This window comes from Perognathus longimembris, chromosome 18 (assembly GCF_023159225.1).
Source record: "Perognathus longimembris pacificus isolate PPM17 chromosome 18, ASM2315922v1, whole genome shotgun sequence".
NCBI lineage: Eukaryota > Metazoa > Chordata > Mammalia > Rodentia > Heteromyidae > Perognathus > Perognathus longimembris.
Window position 1 is genome coordinate 26,330,545 of NC_063178.1, and position 13,175 is coordinate 26,343,719.

General features: G+C 40.3%; 1 non-coding gene across 1 annotated transcript; it reads left to right on the forward strand.

The window, feature by feature from the left end:
* Positions 1 to 12,368: 12,368 nt before the first annotated feature.
* Positions 12,369 to 12,472, forward strand: LOC125367369. The gene has a single exon (XR_007214065.1). It is a non-coding gene; the product is annotated as a U6 spliceosomal RNA (small nuclear RNA).
* Positions 12,473 to 13,175: the final 703 nt, after the last annotated feature.

The following is a 13,175-nucleotide window of genomic DNA, read 5'->3' on the forward strand; positions in this document are numbered from 1 at the left end:
GTAGTCTTCTAGCAAGGCAGGCAAAGTCTCACCAACTTCAGTTGCCAAAGGTAACTTCATGGCGGGATTCTGAATTATTTTAGTCCTCCCACATGTCTGCCCTCAGGGTCCCCTGCTTTCTCATTTACTGTCCTAATTGAAACCTGAGGAATCTGGTGAGGTTAGAACTTCAAAAACGGATCCTGTAATTAGACAACCCACAGGATTAAGTTAGGTTTTCAGCAGTTTTCGCTCTGATTTGGGAGCCTCTCAGCCTTGTTTCGCCACGAATGACACATTCCTGAGGACCAATCATAAATCATTCCTTAAGAATAGTAACAAGTAATCTCTGACTTTTAGTCCTTGGTGTAAACTGAGAACCTAGCCTTTGGATTGGTTCTTTCTTTCAGTTGTCCAACCAATGGAAGACAACCCTGCCCCATCCTCTTCAGATTCCTCCTGCCTTTCAAGCTGCTACTTAGTGACCTACCACCGTTGTAGTGAATGGAGTTGTATAATACCAAAACTCAAGTAGACTCTCCAAATGTTATCTTCTTACAATCTCCACACTCTGTGAAATAGCAACAAAATTTACAAAGACACTCATATGTTTCTAGTTTTTAATTTTTTCTTTTTTAATAATCCATGTTATGACTCTTCCATTAAGAGAACACACCTATTAGCATATTCTGAGTGATCAAAGCATAAAAATGAGACATTTTACATAATTTCTCATTTTGACTTTTGTTGGTTAAAAGCATTGGCCTTGGAACTAGGGGAACTGAGGTTAAAAGTCTAGGTTCATAACCTACTTTGGGGTATAATCTTGGGCAAATTATTCAGTGTTAAACACAGAGAGCAACTAGATTGTCCTTTGAACCTCTCTCTCTTTCTCTCTCTCTCTCACACACACATACACACACACACACACACACACACACACACACACACACACACACACACAGTCTTTCTATTAGCGCAGCCTGGCCTCAAGCTTCATATCCTTCTCCTGCCTCAGCCCCCAGAGTTCTGGGATTATAGCTGCATACCTTGCCTGGCTCTCGAGATGATAAGCACAGGGACAGGTCTTTTTATCTCTGGTCCCTTCCTGCACTTCAGCATTCCAGGCAGCATGGCATGGCAAAAGTCAGAAATAGTTACTGAATAAATCACCCTTCCTTTGGTCTTGCCTCCAAATTCCAGAGGTGGGATTTTTGTCCACTTTCATTACCCTATGCAACAACACATTTCCAATCAGAATTCCTCAAAGAAACTGAGAAACTGATTCCAAAATTAACATGGATATGCAAAGGATAATAATAACCAACAGAATCTTTCTTTTCTCCTTCCTTCCTCTTTTTCTTTCTTCTCCCTTCTTTTCGTTCTCTCTTTCTCTTCCTTCTTTCTTTTCTTTCTTTTTTCCTATCTATCTGTGCTTTATTTCTTTCTCTCTTTCTTTTTTTTTTTTTTTTGTTGTTGGTGGTGGTGGTCATGGGGCTTGAACTCAGGGCCTGGGAACTGTACCAGAGCACTTTTGCTCAAGGCTAGCATTGTACCACTTTGAACCACAGTTCCACTTCCAGTGTTTTGGTGGATTGTTGGAAAAAAGTGTATCACAGACTTTCTTGCACAGGGAGGTATTGAACTGCGATCCTCCGATCTCAGCCTCCTGAGTAGCTAGGATTATAGGATGAGACACCAACACCAAGCTTTTTCTTAACTCAGGGCCTCATGCTTGCTAGTCAAGTATCTCCTATTTGAACCATGCTTCTAGCCCTTTTGCTTCTATTATTTGGGTATGGGCTCATGCTTTCTGCCTGTCTGGCTTAAACCACATTCCTCCTATTTACATTTCCTGTGTTGTGGCATAAGTGATATGAACTTATACCACATCAAGCTTATTGGTTGAGATAGGGGCTCACTAACTGGGTGGGCCTAGAATTCTGATCCTCCCAATTTCCACCTCTCCTGTCGCTGAGATTATAGGTATATGCTACTATGCCCAGTTTTACCAACAGAATCTTGAAAAACAAGGGTGGAGGGCATTACCTGTCAAATATTAGAATTTATATTACAAAGCTCTAATAATTAGGACAGTATGCTATTTGCACATGGTAGACAATCTGCTAAATAGAACAGAACAAAAAATCTAGTAACAAAAATTATATGTATATATGAATGTGAAAAAATATATGATAGTTGCAACAATAGTGCTTTTGGAGGAATATGCAGGGAGAGATCTTTGTGACAATGGAATAGGTAAGCAAATAAGGTAGCTATAAAGAAAAAAGAAATGCCTTAACAGGATCTATATTGACATCAAGAATTAGGTTCTTGGGCTGGGGATATAGCCTAGTGGCAAGAGTGCCTGCCTCGGATACACGAGGCCCTAGGTTCGATTCCCCAGCACCACATATACAGAAAACGGCCAGAAGTGGCGCTGTGGCTCAAGTGGCAGAGTGCTAGCCTTGAGCAGGAAGAAGCCAGGGACAGTGCTCAGGCCCTGAGTCCAAGGCCCAGGACTGGCCAAAAAAAAAAAAAAAAAAGAATTAGGTTCTTCAAAAGACACCACGAAGGGAAGAAAAATCCCAAGCTACAAAAGGGGAGAATATGTAATAATACTTACATCTGATAAAGAACTCATGCACAATATGTAAATGTCTATATCAGACAGACTTTGACAAAAGATGATGTAGTAGTGTCAATAAACTTATTAAAAGATGGTCAACTTTAATAGATAGTAGGAAATACAAATTAAAGCCAGACTTGTTCTACCAAACACCTAAAGGAGATTTAAACAAACCCAGAAAAACCAATCAACAAAAAACGTCTTCTACCAGGGGTAGTACGTGGTACCTACCTGTTAATCCTAGCACCCAGGCGGCAGAGGCAGAAGGATCATAAGTTTAAGGTCAACTTGGGCTACATCGCGGGGTCTTGCCTCCGAAAAAATCATAAAACAAAAACAGTGGCTAGTGATGTGGCTCAAGTGGTAAAGTACCTAGCAAGCCTGAGGCTCGGAATTCCAACTCAGTACTATAAAAACCCCAACAAAATGAGAAAAAGCAACAACAACAAAAACTTTCCATAAAATAAAAGAGAGGAGGGAAATCTTCCTTATTCATTTTATAAAGCCAATATGGCTCCGATACTAAAGCCAAAGTTGCCACATAAAAGAAAACGACAGAGCTTGGTGCCCGTGGCCGTGCCTGTCATCCTAGCTACTCAGGAGGCTGAAATCTGAGGCTCACAGTTCAAATCCAGCCTGGGCAGGAAAGTCTATGAGACTCTTATTTTCAACTTACCATATATATGTATATATACATATATGCGTATCTATATATGTATATATATGGATGAGACTTTTATCTCCAATTTACCATATATATGTGTATATATGTATGTATATGTGTGTAAATATATATACATATGTATATGTGCATACATGTATACATATATAAATACATGCATGTATACATATATAAATACATACATATATACATACATATACACACATATATTCATATATGTATATATGAATATATGTGTGTATATATTCATATCTATATATATATATATATGTGGCTCTGTGGATAAGTAGTGCAGTGCTAGCTTTGAACAAAAAAGCTTAGGGACAGTACCCGGGCACTGAGATCAAGCCCCAAGACTGTTAAACACACACACACACACACACACACACACACACACACACACACACACGAAAAGAAAGAAAGAAGAAAGCAAGGCAGGCAGGAAGGAAGGAAGGAAGGAAGGAAGGAAGGAAGGAAGGAAGGAAGGAAGGAAGGAAGGAAGGAAGGAAGGAGAAAGAAAAAAAATCTATAGAATATTATTCCTTATGAATGCAAAATTCTTTTTTTTTTTTTTTTTGCCAGTCCTGGGTTTGGACTCAGGGCCTGAGCACTGTCTCTGGCTTCTTTTTGCTCAAGGCTAGCACTCTGCCACTTGAGCCACAGCACCACTTCTGGCCATTTTCTGTATATGTGGTGCTGGGGAATCAAACCCAGGGCTCCATGTATATGAGGCGAGCATTCTTGCCACTAGGCCATATTCCCAGCCATGAATGCAAAATTCTTAACAAAATAGTATCAAGATAAATCCAATGGCAACACCAAGCAAGTGTTTTTTGTTTTTCTGTTTTGTTTTGCTTAGTTTCTGTTTTTCTTTTGGTGTCAGTCCTGGGGCTTGAACTCAGTCAGGGTCTGGGCTCTGTCTCCGAGCGTGTTTGCTCAAGGCTAGCCCTCTACCATTTGAGCCACCATTCCACTGCTGGCTTTTTTGGTGGTTAATTGGAGAGAAGAGTCTCACGGATTTTCTTGCTCAGGCTGCAATCCTTAGAGCTCAGCTTTGTAAGTAGCCAGGATTGCAGTACCGGGAGGGTTTGTTGTTGCTTGTTTTTGAGACCAGATTTTGCTGTGTGTAGTTCAAGGTAGCCTCATTCTCACTGTGTAGCTGAGGCTAGCCTTACACTAATGATCCTTCTGCCTCAGCCTCTTAAGTGCTAGGAATACAGGTATGTACCTGCACACCTGACAAGCGAGACTAGAACTAAAGATACAAGTGTGTTTCAACGTGAGGAAATCAGGCTAGCTCTTGGCACCAATGGCTCACGGTGGCTCAGGAGGCTGAAATCTGAAGACAGAGCCTGCATGCCAGCAGCAAAGTCTGTGAGACTTTTTTCTACACTAAACCACCAAAAAGCTGGACATGGGGATGTAGCTCAAATGATAGAGCATCAGCCTTGAGTAAAAATTCTAAGTGACAGTGCCCAAGCTCTGAGTTCAAGACCTAGTAGTGGCACGCACGCACATGCACACACACACACACACACTCAATGCAATACACAGAATTAATAAGATAAATGAAAAGAACATGTAAATCACTTCAACTAGGAGAGAAAGAGACTAGGAATATTCTTAATGTGCTAAAATGCTTTTGTAAAAAAAAAGTTAAAAAAACCCCAAAACTCACAGCTAACATTGTATTCAAGAGCATTTGCCCTGGGGCTGGAAATATGGCCTAGTGGCAAGAGCGCTTGCCTCCTACACATGAAGCTCTCCGTTCGATTCCCCAGCACCACATATATGGAAAATGGCCAGAAGGGGCGCTGTGGCTCAGGTGGCAGAGTGCTAGCCTTGAGCAGGAAGAAGCCAGGGACAGTGCTCAGGCCCTGAGTCCAAGGCCCAGGACTGGCCAAAAAAAAAAAAAAAAAAAAAGCATTTGCCCTAAGATCAGTTACAACATAAAGGTTCCATTTTGGCTGCTACTAATCAACAGTGTGCTTTAAGTTCTAACCTCAGCAATGAGGTAATAAATACAGGCCATCTAATTTGGAAAGAAAGAAAGTAAAACTACTTTCATATGTAAACATTTCAAAGATCCTACAGAAACAAACCTCACTACTGGAACAAATCAACAAATGCAACACAATTGCAAAGTACACTAATGCTCAAAAAATTGCTTTTGTTTGTTTTTTGTTTTTGTTTGAGATGAGATCTTGCTAAGTCGTTAAGTTGATCTTGAACTCCTAAGTTCAAGAGTTCTTCCTGCTTCAGTCTCCTGAGTAACTGGGACTGTTGGCATATACTACACCCAGCTACAGATAGATGCACACATACACATGTATTTTATATGCATTGTATATATATATATATGCATATGTGGGTATATGCATATGTATTATCACTGTCAATAGCATTAAAAAGAATAAACTGCCTATGAAACAACTTAACCAAAACAGTGAAAAACCTAGTATACCTAGGTTATAAAAGCTAGTGTAAGGAATTAAAGCTAGCAAACATCATTAGTTATAAAGGAAATAAAAACCACAAAGAAATACCATGTTATAGCCACTAGAATGGCTATGGCTATAAATTTTTTAAAAAACACACACATAAGGGGCTGGGAATGTGGCTTAGTGGTAGAATGCTTGCCTAGAATTCATGAAGCTCTGGGTTGGATTCCTCAACACCACATAAACAGAAAACGCTGGAAGTGGTGCTGTGGCTCAAGAGATAGATAGAGTGCTAGCCTTGAGCAAAAGAAGCCAGGGACAGTGCTCACATGCTGAGTTCAAGCCCCAGGACTGGCAAAAAAAACAACAACACAGAAACAAAAACAATCTAAAGAAAAAGTACTATTTTCTGCCAAGGATGTGGAGAAATTAGAACATCAGGACATTATTGTACCAGGAATGTACACTGGAAAACATTTTGGCAGTTCCTCAACAAGTTAAATTTACCAAATGACCAAGGGGTTCCACTTTTATGTATCTGCCCAAAAGAACTGAAAAGACAGTAAACTAAATATATACCCGCACATTTTCACAGCAGCATTTATAATAATCTCAAAGTGGAATGGTCAGAGTGCCCACTAATGGATATACTGATAAATAAGTTGTGGTATACAATGGAATATTATTCAACTGTTAAAAATATGAAATACTGGTATCTATTATAACAGGAATGAACCTAGAAAATATTATGCTGAATGAACCATATCAAACACAAAAAGTCATATGTTATAGGATGCCATTTGCACAAAACATCCATAGAGATGATTGCAGATTGGAGATTTCCCAGGTCTGGGTTGAGGATATGAAATTGCTTAGTGGACATAGAGTTCCTTTTGGGATGGTTAAGTGCAATTGCTGACTACACAGTATTGTGAATGAACTAAATGCTACTGAATTGTTTTCTCTTAAAAGGGTAATCATATGGCATGTGAGTTTCACCTAAAATGAATAAAAGACATACAATGCTAATTTGGGGCAGTAGTGTTGAGCTATAAAGAGCTCTGATGAACTGGTGATGGATATATAGCTTGGTTACAATTATTTGGGCAAATTGGCAATATTTATTAGAGCTGAAAAACATGCATACCCTGAAGCCCAGCAAATCTCTTTCACATAGAAATCTCTTTCACATATACTTTTCACAAACAAAAGTTTAACTGTCCACTAAAAGACATATGCTGGGGCTGGGGATATGGCCTAGTGGCAAGAGTGCCTGCCTCGGATACACGAGGCCCTAGGTTCGATTCCCCAGCACCACATATACAGAAAACGGCCAGAAGCGGCGCTGTGGCTCAAGTGGCAGAGTGCTAGCCTTGAGCGGGAAGAAGCCAGGGACAGTGCTCAGGCCCTGAGTCCAAGGCCCAGGACTGGCAAAAAAATAAAAAATAAATAAAAAAAATAAAAGACATATGCTAAAATATTCTTAGGCATACTATTTATAATATAGGCCAGCTCGAGAAATTAGCTACATGCTTGTCCATGGTAGAACAACCAAATGAAATCATATAAGGCAATGAAAATGAGTATTTTACTGCAACAATATTGGGCAAAGCTGATCACTCTTGTGGGAAACGAAGGGAACTAGACAGAATAGAGCACATGTTGTGTGATTCCATGTATGTAAGGTTTAAAAAGCAGTCAAAGCCAGGCACTGGTGGCTCATGGCTGTAATCCTAGCTAATCAGGAGGCTGGGATCGGAGAATTGCCATGAGATTCCCATCTTCAATTAACCACCAAAAAGCCAAAAGTGGAGGTATGGCTAAAGTGGTAGAGTGCCAACCTTGAGCAAAATGCTAAGGGAGTTTAAGTCCCAATACTGGCCCACACATGTGCTTATGCACACACACACACACACACACACACACACGCAATGAGCTAGCTCTGTACAAAGCTCCAACTCTGTATTTCTTTAAAAAGCTTATTGATGAGAGAACTGTACAGAAGAATTAAAGGTTTTCTATTCAGATAATGCTCCCAAAGTATTTGCTGCAAAGATCTAAGTTATCTTCCTATAGTAACTTCTGTATTCTGTCAAAATCTGTCCATTCTTTGATCCCTTTTTCATTAGCCCCGGCGGGAATGGAAAGAGCCATTCTCCGTTGTTCCTGTTGTGAACACCTAGGCTGGGTAACATACACGTGGCCCCTGGGCCGCTCCTTGCGCCCATCTGCAAGTCATGGCGGCCCGCCCGCTGGCTCACACTTTTGGACTTCTGCCCAGTGTGGAGAGGTGGTATCCCCTAAACATGGGCACTCTGTGGCTCCCTATAGGAGGTCCTATTTCTTTACCTTATGTTCTTGACAGGTGAAATGTAGGAAGCAATAGTAAGAGTTGGAGAGAAAACAACAAGGGAAAGTGAATGACTTGGCGTTTCATATTTTTAAAACCTGAAGATTCATTTCATGGGGGGCGGGGGAAGGAGAGAGGGAGCAGAGGGGCAGGGAGGGACAAGAGGGGAAGGGAAAGGGAGAGAAAGAGGAGGAGAAAGGAGTCTCAGCTCTAGCAGATAGGGACGCCACAGGACTCTACTGCTCCTTGAAATCAGTCAGAAGGCAAAAAAATCTGAATTTTCTTTTCTTTTTTTCCATGTTGGTAAGAAAATTGACTTTTTCGTGCGTTCCTTTACTTTAGAAAAACTCCTACTTAGTGTGGTTGAACAAAAGAAGATACAATTATACAGAATCTGCCAAATTCTTCTAGAAACGGTAACAGCTCAGTTACAATCGTGACTTTTTTGGTAAATGTACGGTCTGTGGGTATACATATCTGGCTGTTTTCTGTATTTTCTTGTACCTAGAAACATTCTTAGTGTAAGTAACAGAATGTTAAAACATGAGGTTTGAGGGCTGGGGATATGGCCTAGTGGCAAGAGCGCTTGCCTCCTATACATGAAGCCCTGGGTTCAATTCCCCAGCACCACATATATAGAAAATGGCCAGAAGTGGCGCTGTGGCTCAAGTGGCAGAGTGCTAGCCTTGAGCAAAAAGAAGCCAGGGACAGTGCTCAGGCCCTGAGTCCAAGCCCCAGGACTGGCCAAAAAAACAAAACAAAACCATGAGGTTTGAAACTTTTATGTGAGATGAGTTAAAGTCCAATCTCTCTGACCCCTCAGATATTGAAGGAGAAAGGATAGAGTCATGCAAACAGAAGGACATACAAGGTGGTTTGTTCATTGGTGCATGAGAAAAGAACTGAAGCCAGGAAACACAGGTGTTCGCCAATCTTGCAGAGCTCCTGGGAAGAGAATAAGTGTCTACTATCTATTAGAAAGACGCATGATAAATAAGAATATTAAGAGAAATCATGGGCCTGCTATAGTGGCTTTTGTCTCTTTATAGATTTTTTTTTTCCAGAGCTTCGGACCAAACTCAGGGCCTTGCACTCGCCAGGCAGGCCCTCTTCCACTGAGATCCGCTAAATTCCCAGCCCTGTCTCTTTAAAAAGTACTAAAACAATTAGTATGAGTTAGATATTAGTTCAACAATCGTGTGTTTGGGTGTGTGTGTGTGTGTGTGTGTGTGTGTGTGTGTGTGTGTGTGCATGCATGCCCATCCTAGGGCTTGAACTCAGGACCGAGGTGCTGAGCTTTTTTGCTCAAGGCTAGTACTCTACCACTTGAGGCATACCTTCACTTTCAGTCTTTTTTGTGTGCTTACTTAGAGATAAGAGTTTCATGGCATTTCCTGCTGGGGCTAGCTTTGAACTTCTATCCTCAGATCTCAGTCTCCTGAGTAGCTAGGATTACAGGCATGAGCTACCAGCACTGCCCCAAACCTATCTTTTTTTTTTTTTAACCTTAAGCAACTGAACAACCTGGTATATGTTCATTGCATACCTAGAATATATTAAACACTACCACAATTTTAAATTCACTCATTAAATTCAGTGTTTATTAATAGAAGGTTGCAATAAATTCATTTGTGAATTCAGAAACAGCACAATCAATTTTCTAGCTTTGATTCATCAATTCCTATTTATGAGACTTCAAACAGGGGCTTAGGATATATAAATGCTAGAGATGGAGAATTTGCCAGTGTGTATGAGACTCTGAGCCTCAGCACTGAAGAGAGGAAAAGAAAAAAGAAAAAGGGATGGGAAAGAAAGAGGAGAGGAGAGGAAAAGAAAAGAAGAGGGGAGGAAAGGAAGAGGGGGAGGGGAGGAAGAGAGGGAAAGAGAAAAAATAACAAGAGAGAAGGAAGAAAGGACGAAGAGGAAAGAAGAGAGAGGAAGAGAAAGAGAATAAAAGAAAGAGGAACCTGGAAAAAAAACACATTTATTTTCTTTGGATCTCACATTCATCATCTGTAAAATAAAGATAATACCTATCTCTTAGGCAAGTACTATACCACTGAGCTACATTCCCAGACTGTTGGGATTTGAGTTAAACAATGAATACAAATTGTAGAAAATACTTGAGTGTGGGCTGGGAATATGGCCTAGTGACAGGAGTGCTTGGCTCATATACATGAAGCCCTGGGTTCGATTCCTCAGCACCACATATATAGAAAAGGCCGGAAGTGGTGCTGTGACTCAAGTGGCAGAGTGGTAGCCTTTAGCAAGAAGCCAGGGATAGTGCTCAGGCCCAGAGTTCAAGCACCAGGACTGGCAAAAAAACAAAACAAAACAAAACAAAAAAACCTTGAGTGTGAGATCAGAAGTTGGGCATTTATTACAAAGGCAGTAATTTTTCAGATTTTCAGTTAGGGGGTTCTATGCTGTAATTTGGTTATATGATCTAATTTGTGCCACATTTTCTCATTAAAAAAACCTTAGATGATTAAGTTTAATCAGAAGTTTCATTATGAGACAATCAGCAGCATCAACATATACCAGTTACCCCTTGCTACATACCATGCTTTGCCTCAAATCCATACTCAGGCCTGGAGTAGGTATACTTTGACATCCATATCTAACGCAATCAGGAAAAACAACCACAAAAAAGACAAACATGAGTAGGAAAGATAAGTTCAAAGTGAAGTTGTCACACTGATACCTACAACAAAGACCAGATTTGGAGGAAGAGAACCACTCATTTGCCTTTAAGTTTCCTAATACTCAGAAGAGTATTAGGAAATGGTCACCAATTGATATTGGTGATTAATGCTTCCAATTTCTGGCCATAGCTTTTTCAGTCAGATTCTTATTATGTCCTTGAAGCTGGGCCCCAAATCCTTTTGCCTTATCTCCCCAGTGCTGGGATTACAGGTGTGGCATGCTATACCCTTCTCTAGTTTCAAAATGTTGTTTTGTTGCAAAACATTTTTCCACTTGGCTAAAATGCTTGTAAATAAAATTAAGTCAACAATAAAACAACTAAGTAAAGACATTTAATCTCTCAAATTAGAGAAGCAATCCATATACTAGCAACCAAAGTAAACACCAAAGATCAACATTTATGACTATAAGATAATGTGAGTAGAATATTTGAAACCAGTTCCCCCAAATGAATCTCTGCCCCTCCTCAAGAGAATACAGACTTTTCTCCAGTTGTTTGCAGTATACATATGAATAGGAGGAGCATGAAAGAAGATGGAGGCTCCCACTGGCCTGTAATCATTGATAAGGAATGCACACACATCACTCATCGCCATTGAACTGTGTTTGTCGCCAACACTTTAGATAAGATCAATGTACATATACATCTTTTCTATTTTTTAATGTAAATTGGTTCAGCCACTCTGGCAAGCAGTATGGAGATTCATCAGAAGGCTAAATATAGAACTCCCCTATGACCCAGCAGCCCCACTTTTGGGTATCTATCCAAAAGACCACAAACAAGAACACACTAAAGCCACCAGCACAACAATGTTCATCACAGCACAATTTGTCATAGCTAGAATCTGGAACCAACCCAGATGCCCCTCAGTAGACAAAAGGATCAGGAAAACGTGGTACATATACACAATGGAATTTTATGCCTCTATCAGAAAGAATGACATTGCCCCATTCGTAAGGAAATGGAAGAACTTGAAAAAAATTATACTAAGTGAAGTGAGCCATACACAAAGAAACATGGACTCTATGGTCTCCCTTATTGGGAATAATTAGCACAGGTTTAGGCAAGTCACAGCAGAGGATCACAAGAGCTCAATAGCTGTACCCTTATGAACACATAAGATGATGCTAAGTGAAATGAACTCCAGGTTATGGAAACGATTGTTATATCACAGTTCTAACTACTTTCAATGTCCCATCTGTATCTGTAGCTTCTACTATTGATGATGATCTTGTATCACCTTCCTGTGGTTGTACCTACACTATCTCTGTAATCTTATCTGAGTATATTGGAAACCGTGTATACTGGTATTAGAAGTAGGAAATTGAAAGGGAATACCAAAATTGAGAGACACAGGGTAAAAAAAGACAAACAACTACAAAAGCAATACTTGCAAAACAGTTTGGTGTAAGTGAACTGAACACCTCATGGGGGGAAAGGGAAAGGGGGAGGAGGGGGGCGGTATGAGGGACAAGGTAACAAACAGTACAAGAAATGTATCCAATGCCTAACGTATGAAACTGTAACCTCTCTGTACATCAGTTTGATAATAAAAATTTGAAAAAAAGAATTTAGTATATGTGCTTGCTGTGAGAGCACATATAGTAAAACTGGAATGATATGGAGATTAACAAGGCCCCTGTGCAAAGATGACACATGAATTTGTGAAGCATTCCATATTAAAATTGTTTTAGTTATTATTATTATTAGTAGTAGTAGTAGTAGTAGTAGTAGTAGTAGTAGAAGTACTGGGGCATGAACTCAGGGCCTTAGAGCTTTCCTTTAGCTTTTTTGTTCAAGGCTAGCACTCTACTACTTGAGTCATAGCTCCACTTCCAGCTTTTTGATGGTTAATTGCAGATAAGTCTCACAGACTTTCCTGCCAGAGCTGTCTTCAAACTGCAATCCTCAGATCTCAACCTTCTGAGTAGCTAGAATTACTGGCTCATATAAATGGTTTAAACGCTGACAGATACTGTCAGGTGAGAAACCAACACCCAAATAGCAATGGTAATTGGCACAATAATGTAGAATTAAGACACAACCTAGATTGTGGCGGAATGCATGGCATCTCTTCTGCCTGCCATCCTCCTTGCCCAGACTGGAGACTTCGCAAGCGCCCTTTCCTTAAAGCAGGGACAAGAGATGCCTTTGGAGCAGGTGGGTGATTCAGTTGCTGTCAAGTCAGCTATGACCAGGAGTGGCCATCCAATATAAATCATGAGACATCAATTCTGTCTTATGAGATGCAATATGGTTCAGTGTAGAGCATGCTGTGGCCCTTGGTTGACCCCTAGCACCCAAGAAAAAGAAAGCAAAGATTAAACTTTATGACTTTTATACAACACATTTTTTTACTTCAAATAGTAATTTCCCTACTTAATCAT